Consider the following 16222-nt stretch of genomic DNA (forward strand, 5'->3'; position numbering starts at 1 on the left):
ACCCATCCGGCAACGTTTGCGTCAGATTCACCCACGAAAAGCGGCTGCCATTAAAGCAGAAGTTGAGAAGCTGTTGAAAGCAGGTTTCATTTATCCGATCTCGTTAACGGATTGGGTATCGAATATTGTTCCGGTTAACAAAAAACAGGGAACAATAAGAATATGCATCGACTATAGGGATATCAATCGTGCTTGTCCCAAGGACAACTATCCAACACTCTATATCGATCAAATAATTGATGATTGTGCCGACAGTGAAATATTTTCCTTTATGGACGGTTTTTCCGGTTACAACCAAATCAATATTCTACCTGCCGATCAACCAAAAACGGCTTTCATTTGTCCATGGGGGACATTTTCTTATTGCAAATTACCTTTTGGGCTGAAGAATGCCAGAGCCACTTTTCAAAGGGAGATGTCTTATGCATTTCATGACATCAAACACATTGTGCAACCGTATCTCGATGATTTGCCCGCTCACTCCTTACATCAAGCTGATCACCTTGTCCATTTACGAGCAATCTTCATGAGGTGTAGGCATTATCGGATTCGGTTGAATCCACACAAATGTGTCTTCTGTATAGAAGTGGGACGATTGCTGGGATTTGTAGTTTCAAAAGCCGGCATCCGCGTCGGTCCCTCGAAGGTAGAAGCTATCATCAAATTGCCTCCTCCTTCGAGTCTTCGCCAACTCCAAAGTTTGCAGGGGAAAGCAAACTTTTTACTCTGATTCATTCCTAACTATGCCGAGATTACAAAGGGTTTTACCCGGTTGTTGAAACAGAATGCTCAATTCTCTTGGGATGAGATAGCTCAGAAATCTTTCGATGTGCTCAAGCACGCATTGACCCATGCACCGTTGCTGCATCCTCCCAACTACAACCAGGATTACTTTTTGTACCTCGCCGCTGCTCATTCCACCATTGGAATGGTCTTAGTACAGGAAGACGAATTCGGAACGGAACATGTGATATATTACCTTAGTCAGATGTTAAATCCCACTGAGCTCAAATATTCACATGTGGAGAAATTGGCCTTGGCAGCCGTTCAAGCTGTCCAACGTTTTCGTCACTACATTCTTCTCCGTAAAACTACAGTCATTTTGGATTGCAACCCTACGATATACATTTTGACTAAAAAATTGCTAGGGGGCAAGTACTCCAAATGGATTGTTATCCTGGAGGAGTTCGACTTGGAATTTGAAAAATCTAAGTCTAAGAAATCTTTAGTTTTTGCCGAGTTAATGTGTGATTTCCCGCATGTTGACACGGAAACTGTGGCAGAGGAACCCATTGCGGACGAATCTTTGTTTCTCATCAGCACTTTAGATCCGTGGTATGGGGATATAATCGTTTATCTCCAAACCCAATCGTTTCGGCTCGAAGTTTCAAAGACGGAACGTCGAAAAATTCAATTCCAGTCCCAACAGTACAAAATTATTGGAGATACTCTTTATCGCCGTGGGGCGGACTTGGTTTTTCGCCGTTGCTTAACTCACGAGGAAGCTGAAAGGGTTTTGAATGACTGCCACTCTGGAGCTTGTGGCGGTCATATGTCTGGGTATGCCACAGCCCAAAAGATATTGCGCGCTGGCTACTTCTGGCCGTCCTTGTTTAAAGACTGTATTATTGCGGTCCGGAAATGCCACAACTGTCAAGTGTTTGATCGCAAGATGCGCGCACCACCTGCTCCTCTCCACCCTATAATTGCCGTTGGTCCTTTTGCCAAATGGGGTATCGATTTTATTACATGTAACCCTCACTCGGCCGGGGGGCATGCGTATATCATCCTTGCGGTTGATTATTTTACTAAGTGGGCCGAGGCGATGCCTACATTCGAGGCAGACGGCAAGACAGTTGCAATTTTCGTATTCAATCACATTATTGCTAGGTTTGGTGTCCCACAAGCGATAATCACTGACCATGGGCGCCATTTTCGAAACATTATGATGACAGAACTTACAGGCCAGCTTGGTTTGCGTCATGATAGCTCAACTCCTTATTATCCACAAGCCAACGGTTTGGTTGAGTCCATCAACAAAGTTTTAGTTTTCATGATCTGACGAATCATTGGTATTCATCGGTCAAATTGGCACAACATGTTATTTTCCGCGCTTTGGGCGTACCGAACCTCAGTGAAAACATCAACAGGGTTCACTCCTTTCCAACTAGTTTATGGTTTGGAAGCTGTGCTGCCCATTGAATGCGAAATCCCGTCACTTCAAATGGCTGTCGAATTACTTCCAGCTACTTCCGAAGAGGAGAAGCGTTTATTATACTTAGCTCAATTAGATGAGACTCGATGTGACGCTGCATTGGCAATTGAGACTCACGCAAACCGTATGAAAGCTCAGTATGATCGAAATGTGACCCCTCGAAATTTTTTGGAAGGAGACCTAGTGCTATTATATGATCAAGCTAACGATAAATTAGGTGCTGGAAAATTTGTTCCTATGTGGCATGGTCCCTACATTGTCAAGCGAAAGCTAGCAAAAGGGGCCTATGAGCTGGTAGATTTTGACGGGGACTCTTTGGGTAAACCCAGAAATGGACTTTACCTAAAGAGGTATTATGCTTAAATGATGGGTATGGAGATTTTAGTTAGGTTAGGTTTTTTCTTTCTAGCTGGTGTGTTTGTTAGCATAGACAGTGTGCTTAGCTTAGAAAGTGTGTTTTTCGTCGTTATTCTGGCTTATCTTGGTTTTACTCTTGATATTGCAGATGTCGACGCCTCTCCAAACGTACATTGGATTCGCTGATGGTGCTTGTCGTAGTACACGGAATATCTCTTCCGCAGCTTGGGTTATCTATTCGCCCTCTGACGAATTAGTTTCTATGCATGGGGTGAGCCTCGGTCAAACAACAAACAACATTGCAGAATACAGTGCAGTGATTGAGTTATTGTCTGAATCTATTTCGTTTGGGATTCGGAGTTTGATAGTGAGGTTAGATTCTGAACTCGTTGTATTACAGCTTAATAGAGTATATACCATTAGAAATCCAGTGTTATTAAGGTTATTTTTGAGAGTGCGTCTCTTGGAACGTGAATTTGATTACATTGAATATCAGCATATTCCAAGGTCTTTAAATACATTAGCAGATGCAATTGCTTCTCGAATGTTAGACAGACATTTGCAATAATCATACATGTAAATTTAAAAACATTTCATCACACATGTTTAACAAGATAAGCCGGTAATAATGATATATATAGATAGGAGTGTGTCAAAAAATACATCGTCTTCGATCATAGGTTGAAAAACACCTTATGATCGGCAAAAATGATAAGTACAAAAAACCAAAATGTCACATGTGTCTACAAAAAGTGACCATCCAATCACTGGTGATGCTCTCTATACGACACCACTGCACGGGCTACCCTACACAAGAACCTCCTAAAAGGTCCTGGGACTGCGACTACATAGCGCTGAAGCCTGATAGGAATATCGTCTATAGTAGTCTCTGGTATGTCCGCCGTAAGACGCTCTAGGTCTTGTTCCAACTCAGCTAAGGTCTCTGCAGCCGCGTCCTGTGGAGCCGGTGCCGGTGCAACTGGTACTCTCCTCTCGAAAGGCCGGAGATTGGCTGGACGCTGTGGGCCTACATCTGCATTTTGAAAATTGTCACTATCAGTTTTGAGATGATATATTAAAAAAAAAAATAGATAATTTAAAAAACTTGTGAAAAATGAAGTACCTGTGTCATCCCACTGTTCTCCCGGTGGAAGAATCATGTCCGGATCTCCACGAAAATCAACTCCGGCATAAGGAAAATCCTGTATCGAGAAGATCTGGTTCTCCAACCAGTGAAAATACTCCGGTCTAAATCGGACAACCTCCGTGCCCTCGTCAGGATGACGGGCCATCACCGCAACCCATCGCATCAACTTAGGCTCTCGAGGAAGCCCAACCTCAACAGTGAGCTGCTGCGGGATCAGCATCGGAACCCTCTCTAGAGCAAAACTCACAACTAAAGGCCCATAACCAAAAGTCTTTAGTTGCCCGTTTTTTGCCCTAGTCAGTTGGCCCTTTAAATTGGCCAACACAGCATCACACCAGTTGAAAATGGTGCCTCGATAGCAGTCAATCGCCATCTGCATTTGGGACCCGGTGGCAATGTGCAAAGCGGCAGCCCCGCAAAGTCTGGTAACTGTAAAGGCAATTACCATAAGTTCAGGTCGGGATATCTTTTTGATCTCTATCCCCTTCTCCTGGTTCTGATTATTGCACCACTCTAGTCGGAGACTAGCAATGGACTGGCCACCTGGCCTAGTCCCGGACAGAGTCAATTGTTCGCCCCTCTTGGGCAAACCAGTGAGAAAGTAAATATCTGAGGGCTCTATCTCGAGCTGGTGCCCTCCAATGTAAAAGCACTGATCCTGAACGTTCCACCTTTCAACCAGCCACTCTAGAAAGCGCACCTGGGCCCTCATGCCAGGTATGGCCCAGTATTTGTAAAGACCGCATGCCTTCAAAGCATCAATGGAAGGTTGGTGACTAATGGCGGCCAAATCAACATCTTCATGTTCTCTCTCGCGCCAATCAAGCATGGTGGGCAATCTACACACCATAAAACATCTGTTAGAGTCCATAAATTTAAAATTTTTTGGTTCATTTTGGAGAAATGGGAGTTTAAAAATCCTCTCCGCGGTGTATGCAACCCGCCTTTAGAGACAGGGCGTATGTACGCAGGTTCTCTTAAGGCAAGCTGTGTACGCCCGGCATTTTCCCAACTGAGAAAATGTCGGGGTACGCAGGTCACCCATGGAGCACCTACGTACCCCGAAAAGCGGACCTTGAAACCCCCAGGCCTCCAAAAAATGAAACTAAAGCTTAAAAACAAATTCTAAATGGATGGAAATGCAAGGGAGGATGTTGTAGAATACCTGATGAGACGGCGTTCGATTCTGACGGTCGGATTCTCCGCAATGACCACGGGAAGTTTCTTGCCAAAAGCCCTTTTTCTCTCCTCAACAGTAAAATGGTAAAAATGAAATGGTAAAAGCCCTTTTTATAGGTTTTTTGAGTAAATAAATGTCAAATTTGTTTATTTTCCACCGTGAAAAGGTATTTTTCAAAGTATTTTTATCTATCTTTAAACAGGTATGAGTAATGTGTTGGTTTTTGTGCAGGATAAAAGGATTTTCAGGGAAAATCGTCATTTTTCACATAAAAAAACATCAGAGTCATCTTTTAAGCCCTTTTTGACTCCTAAAACATGAAAAGATTGCCGAGCGTTTCTTTTACACTCGTTAAAATGGAATTAAAAGACGGTCCCCTTATAGCCCTTTTCTGACCGTAAAAACAGGAAAAGATTGCCGGATTTTTGTCGTTTCAAATTCGATACTGGAAATAAAACGACGTGTCCTTGATCGCTTTTTACTTTTCAGGTCAAAGACACTAATCATGAAAGTATTCCTTGGTCGCAAGATCAAGCGGTTCTCTCAAGTATTATTTTATACTTTTTCGGGCTTGGGAGACACAAATTTACGAAAAAGTTCAACCCTGGAGTCTTCTTAAGTTTTTCAGACTCTCTAAAATTGAAAAACGCCGAGTTTCTCCTATACTGGACTCGTTAAAATTTCACAGTAAAGGACCTGTTTGATTACAAACAAGAACGAACCACTCCTTCTTAGGGTTCGAATCAAAACTAAGTTGGACTCATCCGAAGGATGAGCTTATAATCAAGCATATGTTATCCTCCTCAAGATTGTAAAAAACAAAGAGGTACTTGCCAGAAATGGTGGGGGAAAAGAGAGAAAAATGAGCCTATTTGTTATCCTTTGTCTCAGAAGAAGCCTTATCACCACTCTTGAACAGGACACTTTCCATTCACCTGGGTTGGGAAATCCTTTGCCTCACAGTTGATCAAACCACATTGAAAGTCTTCAACTGGGTATTAACTTTGGGTCAAATGTCACCAAGCCATCTGTTGTGTCGTTATGTGTTCAAGAGGTCACTGCAAATAAACCATTCATCTGCAAAATACCCGTCATCCATCTCGACCATCCCTGAGTCAGTCCTTACAGCTACATTTCTTCAACTTGATCTATGATTTCGTGTTGTGGGCTTGCCTGCAACGGGTCGCTTTCTATCGACATCAGCACATTATCTAGAAAGATGACCTAGAAATCGTCAGTACCTTGAAATCTGCATGCATCAATGGCAGGTTTCTCGCCTTTGATGACGGTTTACATCATTGACTTTCGATCGAAGGATTCTGTGAAATGTTCGACATCAACTCATTCATTCACATCTCATGGATTGTACTGGGTACTTTGAGAACCATTGACATCACTGGTGGTCTCTCTCACACTTGTTAACAGTTTACATCATTGACTGGTAATCAAGTGGTTTCTACCATGCTCGACATCAACTCATTTATTCGCATGGATAGAATCGTACTATTTCGGGAAGTAGAAATGAAGACCCTGGATCTAGTTTCCACCATCCAGGCTGCGAGGAGTTTTGTATTCATTGTATAGTAGACCAACTATAAACAGATGGCTGCGTCCATACTGTGTCTACACGAGTCTATGATTATGATGTACTGCAAAATCATTCCTGTATCAGAGCAGCAATTAATTTGTTAGTTAAAGTTTTTTGATCTGAGTATGGGAATGCCTACCTCAGCGATGATATGATCTTATATATGTATTTTGTGTTGAATACTTGTAGGTTCCGACTAGGCTCTCCACAAGATAATCCTTGAAATGATAAAGTACTTCACCCTTCCTAGATGATATGAAACCCTAATCTACTATAGGCTTCGCACTTTAGGGGGCAATCTGTTACACTAAAATTTGTCACCATGACTATTTGCAGTTAGTATGGCTCCATCAACTGTCATACTATCCTCCTTGGCAAGTCTTATACCTCTTCTCTTCATGTCAAACTCCAAGAAAGAGAGAAAGTCTTTAAAGATCTATATATCTCTGGGTACACAGTTTCTCTTAGCCTTACCTGCATGTACGCACCTCAAGTTCACAATACCTGCGTACTTGTACGCTCTGTCTGTAAAAGGGTGGGTGCGTACTCCTGTAAAGGTCAAAAGGCGCAAGTTTCACTTCAAAAAAGTTACTTGTGGTCATTTCTAGAGCATTCTAGAAGCTTGTTTGACGTGAATTGAGCGCCTCCAGATGGTTCATGTATCCCTATGAGAGAGGAACTTATCCCATCAAGAGGGGAGCTATCCCATTCAAAGAGGGGCTTATCCCATTGATGGTGGAGCTGATTAACTTCCTCTAGAGCACTATAAATACAGGCATTGGGCCAGAAGGAGGAGAGGTTGAAAGCTGAATATTCCTAAGGGTAGATGCTGTTGGAATTAGGACTCCCTTATAGAGCTTGAGAGGAGAGATTCCCATCCTTTCCTAGCCTTATTTGGAAGTGGGTGAGCTGATCAAAGTAAAGGAAAACTCTTGCTGGACCCTAGGAGGGACCTGCACAACACCAAGGCTCAGGTTGTAATGGTTTCTTTTGTTTCCACTTAATACAAATAAGCTCACTTTTCTTAACAGATTGTTATACATGATTTGTTTCATATACTCCTTGGTCTGTATGATGAATATGTGTTATTTTATAAGTTATTCAGGTGCTATTTAATCTTTTGGCTTGTTAGTGAATGCAGGTTTTGAAGAGAAGGAGGAGCTCATCCGGATCGGCGAGGCTGGACTACTACGAAGCGTTGGACTAAAGGTATGTTATGAACACCCGATTACTTGTATTCTAAATGCATATTTAGAGAAAGGTAGTGTTTACTTGTCTTGTTTGTCACTAGAAAGCCTTAGCTTCTAGGGAGGTCGGTTTTGTCCGCAAAATTGACTCTTTCCGCATGACAGCTCCTCAACCCCAACTTCCTGTTGGTTATCAAAGGCTTTCTTCTAACCCTCTCCTAGTTGGTAAAGATATTGATGTTGATTCATCTCTTACCCATCTTGCTCTTCCTAAGCGTGACTCTCTTGTGTCTATTCTCGACCAACCATTGGTCAAAAAGGGTGTCGACTTGGCTTCGCCTTCAGTTGTTCACTTTGTTCCTAAAGAGAGTGGTGATCATACTGCTCATGTTCTTCTCGTCTCCTCGGATTCTCATGAATCGAAGAGTGACCCTCCCATCCAAACTGTTTAGGAGAGTCCTTCTCCTTCTTCTATAGGGCATGGGGGCAATCATTACCAAGTAATTCTATCATTTCTTTTGATTAGATTGAATTGACTACTTTCCGCCTTCCATCTTATGTGCCTTTCTAGATCACAGTACAAGCCTATAATATGGTAGTACATGGCACTATATTAGATGAAGGCGCATTTGTTAGCATCATGTCTTATACTACTTGGAAAGCTTTGGGCTCCCCACAGCTTGTGTCTGTCACTCAGAATTTGTTGGCTTTCAACGGAGGAACTAGTCAACCCTTAGGGATCCTTCCGAATTTCACTATTACTTGGGAGGAAATACAGTCTATATAAACATTATGGTAGTCCAAGGTCTATTAGATTTCAATCTTCTCCTTGGACGTGGCTATGTTTATGTCATGGGAGCTCTTATTTCTTCACTTTTCCGTGTGGTTTGTTTTCCGCACGAAGGGAGAATTGTGACTATTGATCAACTATCGTTCATTGGTCACCAAGCACCTCCTTTGCAACCATCGTCCCTTATCAGCCCTTGTTTGCAAGTAGTACCTTCCCCACCTTAGGTCAATTATGTGGCTACCCATTCCGTCTCCACATCTGCTAATTATCACACATATGGTATTGGACATCATGTACTGGGGGCATTGGAACCCGATCTATCTTTGGTACCAAATGACATATATTCCTCTCGGAGCATGGTTCTTCCATCTAGTGAATACCTCTTGGGAGCCATGTTCTTGTATGGTTCATGAATAGATGTGTCAGAATAATTCCTTATCTTGTGTTAGGCTCATTAAAAAATGAAACAAGGGTCATGAGGATAGTTCCTGGTCTTGTGTCAACCTTGTTAAAAAATGAAACAAAGGGAATGAACATAGTTCTTTGCCTTGTGTCAAGCTCGTTAAAAAATGAAACAAGGGTCTTGAGGATAGTTCTTTTACTATGCCAACCTCGTTAAAAAATGAAACAAATCCATAGTCCAAATCAAGTCTTTGATTAAGATATTGTAAGATCCCAGTCAAGTCTTTTCTGGATCTCAAAAGAGAACCTTCATTCCATCCACCTAGCTGAATGAAATGAAGCTTGGGGGGCATGTACCCCATTTGAGTCATTATGCCGGGGGCATGAAAAATAGTTTTTCATTTCAAGCTTGTGTAAACATGAAACTAAATCCAAGAAGAGTTCTCCATGGTTCAAGCTTGTGTAAAAATGAGCCCTGCCCGATTTACATCTCGTGATTGCCATTTTAATCAGCCGATTTTTGCTAGATGAGCCTTGGTTGTTTTATTCCATTTCCACCATCGCTTTTGTTGATCATATGCTTTCACTTGGTTGTTTTTTCCTTTCCTGAGGAACCACAACAATGAGTGGTTTTATTAGCCAGACTCTTGACCATTACATGTTTTGAGCAGTTCCTCCATTGTCAGAACTAGTCGCTACCATTTATACCACTCGTTCCTTCAGGACGAGTCACCTTTAAGCTCTTTTTTGACTTGTAAAAGATGAAAATATTGCTGATTATTTTTCCCTTTCTAAATTGCTAAAGAGAATAAAAACGGGGGATCCACTTTCAAGCTCTTTCCAATTGAGTCTTTAAACACAAAAATATTGCCAAGCTCTTGTCATTTTGAACTCGTTAGAGGCTGTGAAAAATTGTTTACCCAGTATACGTTTACCCCTTTTTTGGGCTAGGATAAACTATATACGAAAAAGGTACTCCTTGGCTGAAATGGTCAAGTGATTCTCTCAAGTATAGTTTTCTACCTTTTTAGGGTCAAGAGACACAAATGTGCGAAAAGGGACTTGTAAAAACATTAAACAACATTGGATTCGTCGCCATGACGAACATGAGCTTCTACTTCCTAGGGCTCATTAAACTTACTAGGTCGGATTTGTCCAAAGGATGAACTTACAGTGCAAGCATATGCTATCCCCTTCAATCTTGTGATAAAAAATAATTGGGGTACTTGCCAGAAATGGTGGGGGGAAATTTGGAAATTCTATCAGTCATGTCGGTAACTCACTCTTGAACATGACACTTTTTGCTTCGTGTCAGGTTGGGATATCCTCCTTTTCATTTGACCTTCCTGGGTTGGGCTACTCATTTTTTCCTTCCATTTGATCTCTGCCACATCATCATGACCACCGATCCTATGGATCCAACAGCTGCCAAACTCCAGAATCGTGTCACCGATATGTTCAAGAGTTAGTCCCTTTGTAGTTACACTTACTCTTGATTCTCTGTATCATCTGAAATCATTCACATCCCTTTGTCTTGTGTCGATGATATGGGATACATCATGGCCTCCTTCATCATGGTCTCTTCCTGTCGACTTCTGCTCATTATCTAGGAAGCTGGCCGAGATAATCCCTTCCAGTACCTTAGAGCTTGCATGCCCTAATGGAAAGTTTTTCGTACTCGATGACAAGTTCACAGCATTGACTTTCGATCAGGTGGTTTCATGGGTGTTTGACATTAGTTCCTTTATGCACATTCTATGAACTGTGCTGCCAGTACCTTGAGAGCCATTGTCATTATTGGTGGTTTCTCTCGTGCTTGTTAATGGTTCACATCATTGACCGGTAATCAAGCGACTTCCTAGCATGTTCGACTTCAACACATTCATTCACATGTTAGGATTTGTACTTTGATCGGGTCATTTGGAAGGTAAGACCCTGGGATAATATTACACAAGTCCAGGTTGCGAGGTGATGCGACATGGTCATGTTGATATACATGTCTCTTTCAAATTGATGGATGCGACGATACCATGAGTTGTTATATGTGATCCTTCTCATTATTGGATGGCTGTGACCATACCTTGGTTTTGTTATGATCCTTTCTACTGGATGGCTACGCCCATGCCTTGGATCCATTTACATGATCATTCTCTAGATGGATGCGTCCATACCACGATTCATGTATCATTATTCAGAGTTTTCAGTGAGGTATATGTATCCATGCTTTCTTTTAGGTTTTCTGATGATGGACTCTGGTTCCCCACTTCCATTTGTAAAGCATTTCACCCCTCACTCTAGTTCGACCTTCATGCTTTAGGGGGCATCTGTTACACAAAATTTTGTCACTATCCCTACACTCCCCGTATGATCCTAGAGGACCTCTAAAGTGTACCTAACATGCTTTCCCATCATGAAGAAACTCCCAGTATGTCCCTCTTCATGAGCAGAATAATTCTCCTTTGCATCATTTCCCAAGAATCTTTCTTCTATCCCAGTTTACAAGATCGACGCTACTGACCAGTTTTCTCCTCATGTTGATTTATAGAGGTTAAAACTAGCCCTCACGCTGTTCAGATCAAATAAGCCCTTTTCCAGTTGCGCTGATCCTCTTTTGGAAGTTTTTTTTAAATAAGGAGCTGAAGCTTCCATGTCTAGAAGCTTCGTAATGGAAGTCTGGTAGATGGTTGGGATGGATAGAGTCGAGGAAGTCAGTTTGGCTTCCTTTCCCCTATTAGGATGGAACAACCTCAAGGGATAATACTTTCTCCCATGATAAAAGGAACCATCTCCCATCCATCCAAGCTACCTAAACCTCTCTTTTTCCCAAGAAAAAGCTAGTTGGAGTTTTGGAGCAAGTTTGAATAACCAACAAGTCATCTATAGCTTGTAGCTTTCTAGTGTATGTTTGAGGGAGAATAGTGTGATTTTGGTTTGGTTTGAGACTAGAGGGAAAGAGGCCTTAAAACTTCCATTTTTGGGGCTATCTATGAAGTGCTAGCAGAAGTTTGGGAACCTGGATACATCGAAGGAGACCAGCAACGTCAAGGCACTGGTTGTAATCTCTTTTTGATCTATATAAATGCAACTTTTGATTGATTTCCTACATGAAGTGTCATTTTACATCTTTATGGCTTAATGTTCCTTGACCTATTAAGTAGGTTGAATACAATATTGTATGCTATCACGTTTGTTGTTGTTGTTGTTTGCTTATTTCAGGTATTCGAAGGAAGGAAACAGAAGATATCTGGAGTGAGGAAGCAGGATCATCACCATGCAAAATAGTGTTCTAAGAGGTAGGCCATCTTAATTGATTCTAGCTTAAGGAGATTTTACATAGATTGTTTGTTTGTGGCTAGACTCGCTCTCTCAGGCTAGAGGAATTGTTTATGTCTGCATTGAGAATTTACATACATCACACCTCTGTTTGGCCATCAGTTTGGGGATGGAAAGTCATGGACTTATTAACTTTTGCATCCAACATCGACCATAGAATTGACCAAAATGCACTTAGGAATCTGCTATCATAATCTGAGACAATGGACTTTAGGATCCCAAAGTGTACCCAAACTCGCTTAAAGAAGAAGTTAGCAGTGGCCTCTACTGTGATACTCTTCTTGCAGGCCACCATGATGGCCATCTTAGATAATCTGTCAATGACCACTAAAACATAGTCATTGTCATGCTTAGTAGAAGGAAGGAACGACATGTAATACATGGAGATAGATTCCCAAGGTCGACTAGGAGTATGTAGAGGAGTATATAGGCCTTGCTTCTTGATGGTTGGTTTGGCAATCACACAGGTAGTGCAAGATCTAATGTACTTCCCAACATATTAACGAAGTTTCGGCCAATAAAAATATTTCTGCAATACTGCCACTATTTTCTCTACTCTGAAATGTCTAGTGACCCGACTGTAGTGCGCCTCCTAAGTCATCTTGGCATGCTCACTTGTAGGAACACATGTGTCCCAGGTGGTATAATAATGCATCTTAAAGGTGAAAATTTGGAACTTTCTTCCCTTCCAGGAGTGTCTAGTATGTGCTGCCAAATTTTGGATCGCTTTGGTAAAGATGTGGCCACCCTGAAGTCTCATGTCCACAGGAGTCGAGCACAGTGATCAACGCCATGATTGGTGGTCAGCTGAGGCAATTTGTAACATTATTGGTGTTTTGATTCTTGTACTTAATGTTCAAATGGAATTGTTGGAGGTAGGTGTACCATTTCTGATGGCAATCATTCTGCAACTTCCCTTGTGTCTGTATGAACTACAAGGGTCAGTGGTCTATGTGGATGATTGTTTCCTTCCCCAGAATGTAGTTCTTCCATTGAAGGCATGCCTCCAAAATGGAATACATTTCTTTGTCGTAAGTGGGATACTCTTTGACTGTGTCTGAAAGTGTCTCACTATGGTAAGCCACTGGATGCCCCTGCTAAGTAATAACTGCACCAATAAAATAGTCGGAGGCGTTTGTCTCAATCTTAAATGGTTGTTGCAGGTTTGGTAATGTGAGGACTGGTGTAGAGAAGAGGTGATGCTTCAACTCAGAAAATGCCTTCTGTTGGTTTTCAAACCAATTTGTTTTTCTTTCGCTCCGCCCTTGGTGACTTGACTTAAAGGCCAAGTGATATGAGAGAACCCCAACACGAACTTGTGGTAGAAATTGGCAAGACCCAGAAAGCTACGGAGCTCTGTTAGAGTGGTTGGGGTTGGCCAATCCAGAATGACTTGTATCTTGGATGGGTCCACATGCACAAAGAACAAAATGTCTTGGATGAAATTCCAACTTGAGTACCTGATCTATCCATGTTGTCCTTTCATGTTTTTGCTGGTCGGGATCATCCTCCAGTGGAGTCTTTGGATCTGATCTTGAAAATGATTTAGAGTCGCCAAGTGAATGATTTTAGCCTTTCAAGTGTCTGATCGTTGTCCACTATCAACAATCAGATCTGAAATTGATACATGTACTGGGGTGAAATGCAAATGAAGTGGCCGTATTCACAAGCTCACGAAGATTGACTGAAGCAGCGTTTATCTACTTCCGCTTATGCAAAGCAAAAGCGTTTCAAAGGCTACCTGGCATAACTTCAGGCTCCGTCTAAGAATTATGAAACACACACATCAATCCACAAACAAGTTTGTTCTCCCCAGTATGGTCGCCAATATGTTAGCGCTTGAAATTTCACCTCAGGCTGAGAAAGGTAAACCTCAAGGCAACATCAAACCACTTAGCCTCGTAGCTAGCCCTACGGGGCAGGAGAGGGCTCTCTCTGGTCTATCTCGGTAAAGATCTTCAATTGGTGAGATGATCAATAGGGTAACACTGATTTTAGGCTAGTAAACTGATCAAAAGGGTTGATTTAGGGTTTTTAGGGTTTTTGGTGGCAAATTGAGGAGATGGCAATTTTGGGTGCGGGGATTGGACACAGTTTCTGCAGGGGGTTCTTTGGGGCGAGATAGGAGACAGTATTGATGCCTTAGATTGAGGTGAATGGATGAGAAAGACAGGTGAGGAGCTAAGGAGAGCAAACAATAACTTTGAATTCTCCTTAAACAGTAGAAAACATTGAAATTAAACAAACTTAAAAGCAGAGCATGACAGTCATGAGTTCTACTTTAACACTTCATTTGCTTAATGTGCAGAAGGAAAAGAAAGGAAATGATTCACATAACACACTTACAAGTACATAGAGAAACACACCATCAATACATGTAACCACAAGAATCCCAAAAAGGACTGTAAAACCCTGGTCTTCCTTAGCCAAAAATTGCAGAGATATAGTGAATAATACAATGATAGCTTCTCCCTCAAGAGTCCAACCATGAAAATGAGCAAGAAAGTACATAATATAGATCATCTAACATCTTTCCCTGCCTCTAGGGGTCGAGCTCACTATCCTAGGAGCTGTTTCAACCACTTCTAAACTAAGCACTGAAAACTAGGCAGTCAAAACAACTTGCCTCTATAAGCTAGGAAACCAATTCATTCATTTAATTTTCACCTATTTCATGAATGAATCTTCTAGAAGAGATACATAAGTGTAAAAGTGTCAAAAAATTAAATTATTTACATCAAGGAGGATAACAATCCACTCCAAAAAGTCAAACATGGTCAAAACTGCGTTTTTCTGAGCTGTACAGTGAAATTTTGAGAAATTTGCCTAATGGGTCGCGCGCCTCTGCCTCACGGTTCGTGCGCCTTTGAGGGAAATTTTGGGGCACTTCCAGGTGTCCAAATGGGGCAAGAGTAGGCTTGTTGGAAAGGTCTGTGAGTCTACTTTCCAACCCAACTAGAATTTCTGAATTTGGTGGTCATTTGCCCCTCCAAAATTTCAATCTCCCAAGACGGCTTTCTGTGTCTCAAAAATGTGGCAGAAAGTCATTTTTTGCTTGTTTTTTGACTTTCTGGAGGCCCAAAACTTCATAAAATCTCTTGGCAATGGATGAGAATGTGTAATGTTTCATGAAAAATCTGGAAATGCCGAGTTTTTGCAAAATGGAGTTGCCAAGTGAAAGGGTCGCGCGGGGGGTGAGACCCGTTAAAAGGACAAAACCTGTAAATTGCCTGAAAAAACCAAAATTGACCCAAAATGCTCAAAATTTCTTGGGATTTGTGCTATGACTGAGCTATTTAGTGCCTTGCTCCTTCAAGGAAGCCTCGGCCAAGATGTGGAGGGGATCGGGCCTTTTTCTCCTTTTTTGTGCTTTGGCCAACCGCCTTTGAAGCACCTTCATCTTCGCCTTGCACACGTGCATCCGCGCCCAATAATGGTTCTTCATGTTTCTCAACAATTTCTTATCTTGGTTGGCCTTAGCCAACAGCCTCTCCAAGTGAGCATTGAGCCGGATAAGAATGGACTCTCGCTCAACGGGCAATAGATCACCGGGTCTTCTTCTATTCAAGATGCGGTCTCCACGAATCCTCCACAACTCATCAAGAGCTTGCTCATCCTCCAACTGCTTGTTGCGCTGCTCTAGATATGTGATTGTCCATTGTGCCCCTTCTAATCTCTTCTGCAATGCATCATTTTCAGCTCTAAGGTGCTGAATGATCTCCTTTGACTCTAGGCTAGGAGAACTGACATCAAGATCAACAAGCTCTATATCTGGAACACCTGATGGCCCCTCATCAATCCTGGGCTGTTTGCCCCTCTCTGATACCTGTGCTGCTGTCGGAGACGAGGCCCCTTCCACCTGGTGTGGAGATAACACTCGTGGTGCTGATGAAGAAGGCGAGACCCCTTCCACCTGGTGTGGAGAAAATACTCGCCTAGCTGCTGCAAATAAGGCCCTGTGGCCTCTCTGATAAGTGACCAATGGAGAAGAGCTGACATGGCTAGTCCCGGGGATATCATGCT

This window comes from Pinus tabuliformis, chromosome J (assembly GCF_031772625.1).
Source record: "Pinus tabuliformis cultivar Carrire ecotype Pingquan chromosome J, CPIR1, whole genome shotgun sequence".
NCBI classification, from domain to species: domain Eukaryota; kingdom Viridiplantae; phylum Streptophyta; class Pinopsida; order Pinales; family Pinaceae; genus Pinus; species Pinus tabuliformis.